Source organism: Chelonoidis abingdonii, chromosome 1 (genome assembly GCF_003597395.2).
Source record: "Chelonoidis abingdonii isolate Lonesome George chromosome 1, CheloAbing_2.0, whole genome shotgun sequence".
Classification (NCBI taxonomy): Eukaryota; Metazoa; Chordata; order Testudines; family Testudinidae; genus Chelonoidis; species Chelonoidis abingdonii.
In genome coordinates, this window is record NC_133769.1 from 369789847 (window position 1) to 369794420 (window position 4574).

The 4574-nt window shown below is 43.5% G+C and overlaps 1 pseudogene; it reads right to left on the minus strand.

Annotated features, from left to right (window-relative positions):
• Positions 1 to 496: 496 nt before the first annotated feature.
• On the minus strand, positions 497 to 3417 carry LOC116836851 (olfactory receptor 52K2-like; annotated as a pseudogene).
• Positions 3418 to 4574: the final 1157 nt, after the last annotated feature.

Consider the following 4574-nt stretch of genomic DNA (forward strand, 5'->3'; position numbering starts at 1 on the left):
CCAAGTTTCCTGAATTACTGGACATAACAAAATCAGGTAAATTTTTCTCCCTGGATCACTGCCCATATGAAAAAGAAGTTCAGCATTGTAGCATCTTTCTTTGTCTTTGGCTATCTGAAAGCATAGCTTTAGTTTGTAAAACTGACCAAGACCCTCTTCACACAGGGCCTAATGCAAAACCACCTTGCTTCAGAAAGCTGCATTATCTTCCGGTAGTCTGGAAGTCACGGAAAGGCCGAGTGACAGGGTGTGTGGGGTTGGGGACTGATGGGTGATGATTAAAGAGATCAGGTGATGGTTAGAGAAAGGGAACTATGCAACAGAAAGAGCAGTGCTTGGTAATGTAGTAATAAGACACTACGTGTGAAGAACTTTTCAGACTGTGAACTTGTACAACGTTGAGTTCAGCCAAACTGGGACAGAAGACCCTTGATTAATGAGGAGATATCATTTCCTCCGCCTGTCTTAAAGGATTAACGTCAGTGGTCCCAGGTGGTCACCTTCTGCAGATGTATTTGATCACTTTGTCATGAAGCGCTTTGTTTTTGACCCCATAAATGATCGGGTTGAGCATGGGGGGGATGAGGAAGAAGAGGTTGGCGAAGATGATGTGAACGTGGGGAGTGATACGCTGACCATACCGGTGTGTCAGAGTGGAGAAAAAGAAGAGAGTAAAAGATGTCATCATCACACAGATGTGGGCTGTGCAGGTGTTGAAAGCTTTCATGTAGGCTTTCTTGGAGGAGATTTTGAGGACAGCCCTGATGATCAGACCATAGGACAGGGCAACCAGTGTCAGATCTGACCCAACTACTAGAAATGCCATCACTAAGCTGTATGTCCTGTTGACAGTGGTGTCCTCACATGACATCTTTGCCACAGCTATGTGCTCGCAGTATGTGTGGGGGATAATGTGGTTGGCACAGAATGGCTGCCTGCTCAGAATCAGGGGCAGGGGCAGAATGAAGAAAACAGCTCTTATCAAACACAAAAGCCCTAGCTTAGCTATTCGTGCATTGGTGAGGATGGTGGTGTATCTCAGAGGGTTACATATGGCAACGTAGCGATCGAAGGCCATTGTCACGATGACGGCTGACTGCATAATAGAAACTGCATGAAGGAAGAACATCTGGGTGAGGCAGCCAGCCACAGTAATGCCCTTGAAATTGAACCAAAATATAAACAATGCCTTCGGCACAACGGAGGTAGAGGTGCCAATGTCTGTGAGAGCCAGCATGCAGAGCAGCAGGTACATCGGCTTGTGCAGGGTCTCCTCTTTGCCTACAATAAACAAAAGCATGAAATTTCCAAACAGGCCAATAATGTAAAACATAGAGAATGGGATGGAAGTCCAGATGTGGGCAGCTTCTAGGCCAGGGATGCCCAATAGGATAAATGTTGAAGGGTCAGATGTGGTGAGGTTGAAAGCTGCCATGAAGTGGTCAATGCATCGATCAGGCTCAGAAATGCTCAATGTGCCTATGAAGGGAGAAAAGCACAGTAGGGGGTTTTATAACAGACTTTATAACAAATATTTGATCATTATTAACAATCTACAATGGGTGGTGTGACCAGTGAGGTGGCAACATTTGCAGATGGCACCATAGTCATAGTCAAGTCTTGAGAAGTCCTCAGAGTCCTCACCCAGCCATGTGAATGACACATGACCCTCAGTGTCAACAACCGCAACATGTATGATCATTGGAGGAAAAACCTTGAACTCCTCAAACACCTAACAATGTTATAATTTAACTAATTGAGCTCAAGACATGGACTTGGGTGTCAGGGTGTACAGCGCTATGAAATCCTGCTCATATGGTAAAGAGGGACAGAAACTAAGCAAAATGTTGAAATCCAGGAGGAGTGGGATGAGAAATCATACAGAAAATGCAATGCTATGAGATCAGTTGGATAATGTTTCACCCTTGTTGATGCAGTACTGGGCACCCTTCTCACACAAGATGTTGCAGAACTAGAGGGATTCAGGGAAGCGCAATTAGAATGATCAATGACAGCAGTTAGAATCATAGGGTTGGAAAGAACCTCAGGAGGTCATCTAGTCCAACCCCCTGCACAAAGCAGGACCAAACTTCAGATTTTTACCCCAGTTCCCCCAAATGGCCCTCCTCAAAGATTAAACTCACAAGGCTGGTTTTAGCAGGCCAATGTGCAAATCACTGAGCTGTCCCTCCTCCCCAAGCTTGAAAGGACTGGGACTGGTACCTTACAAAAGACATAGATATGAGGGGATATGAAAAAAGTCTGTAAAATACTGACTGGTAGAGAGTAGACTGAGAATATGTTCTCCCTCTTTCATAACACAAGATCAAGAGGGCATTCAATTACACCTAAACATGGCAAATTCAAAACAGATCAAAAAGAATGCTATATTCACTTGATGTCTAATTAAACTGAGGAACTTGTTGCCACAAAAGGAAGTTGAGGTCAGGTGCTAAGCAAGAATCCGGAAGGATTTGGATATATACATGGATAGTGTCACTATCCAGTTACAATAGTTACAGCTAAATGAATATTTTGAAAAGCCTATATGGCCACGTATTTCAGGACACAAGCCAATCTGTAACTGTTAGGTATTCAGGTGACACCCTCCCTGATGATAGTCAGGTCATCCTCCTGCATCAATTTTGTACTTTGTACTGCAGAACCAGTGGCTCTCACAGTCAGAGAAAGGACAATGAGCTAAAGGTCTGATCCATGATGCAGTTCCATATTGGAATGGAGCCAAGTTTCCCTCATGGAAAAATACATTCTCATGCTGGCATATGACTTTGTACTCAAGAGAATGGTCACTAGGGGCACAAGTGTTGTGGTATTTCAGACTACAGGCTGGCACCTCTATCACTTCCCTTGTTTCTTTTAGTGAGACATATTCTTGCAGGCACCCAGCTTTGTCTGAGGCATAAGTTAAAGCTGTTAACTGACAAGTGTAAGCAGAGACATGGGTCAGCAGTTCACCTCCCAACCCTTCTCATGCCTGAATATCAAAGAAGTTTGCAAATCATGCAACATTTGGGGGGTGGTAAATAATGAAGAGGACAATTCACTGATTCAGAGCAATCTGGACTGATCAGAAAACTTGCTCGGAGCAACCAACATGTGTTATAATATGGCCATGTAAATATCTACATCTAGGAAGAAAGAATGTGGGTAATGCTCACACAATGGGGGGATATCACAGGAAGTGCAATGACCCTGAACTAGATTTGGGGGCATGAAGGGGTAATTAGCTAAACAGGAACTCCCAGTGTGACCATGTTGCCAAAAGAGCCTTAGATGATTACCAGGAAATCTGAAGGAGGTGTAGAGAAGTTATTTTACCTGTATATTTGGCAGTAGTGCAACTGCTGCTGGAATCCTCTGTCCAGTTCTTGTGTCCATAATTAAAGAAGGATGTTGATACACTGAAGAAGGTTAAGAGAAGAAACACAATAATTAGTAAAAGAGCAGAAAACCTGCCTTACAGTGGTAGACTCAAAGATCTCAATCAATGTAGTTTAACAAAGATGGTTAGGGAGAGACTTGATAACAGTCTGTAAGTACCTACACAGGGAACCGATATTTATAAATAGGTTTTTCAGGCTAGCATACAGAGGTGTAACAGGATCCAATGGCTAGAAGTTGAAATTATAGAAATTCTGCCTGGAAATAAGTTTGAGATTCCAGTAACTCTCCTGTCAGTTCATTTTGATTCAAATGAGTTCACCCGTACTTAGAGGCCACAGGGTGTCTCCGGTTGAAGTCATGGTAGGCTCATAGCTGGTGTAAATAAGGCCATTACTTTAAGTCCCTACATGTGGATTTAGGGTGAACACCTGGCTGTTTTCAGAGCTTTGCCATTGATCTCAATGGGATATGATTCACCCTGAGTTTTTTCACTTTTGGCTACAAGCTGCACAAATCACGGGTTTGGGTCGTGCTACAGAAACCCCGCTTCTGTAAGGGTACTGAACGTGTATGAAGGAAACTCCCAGTTTATGTGGCTTTCTGAGACCAGCCATGAGAGATGGGGATTCCAAAGCATGTGGAACCTGATATGGCTCTCCCAGAGGCCAGCATCAGTCTGGAGTGAGCCAGTGAAGGTCAAATGTGAGACCTATTCTTGTTGTGAACCCTCTGGTAAAACAAATACATACTGCAGAGGCTTTGGCTGAACTTCCTAATAAGGCAGTGAAGTCGCTGAATCGGAAGAATTGAGTGAACCAGAGGAAAAACCACACCGGCCCAAAAAAGGAAGCTTTTGAGACAGACCGAAGGCACAATAAGAGACAAGGAACTAATCTTAAAAACAAATATTTGTCTAAACTATCTCCAGTGTATATTTACTTTTAATTTTACCAGGTAAATCCCTTGGTGTTTCTAACAATACTAAACAAACAGTTCAAGTCACCATGCTGGTGAATTCCTGCCCAGATAGTTCTTGACTTGTACCCTGGAACCCTTCCTGAGCCCTCAGCACTAACTTTAATGCAGGATCAGAGAACTCACCAAAATCCTGTTCAGCAGAGAGAAGAAATCTCTTTATGGTGACAGGAAGGCGAAGCCCTAAAAATCAA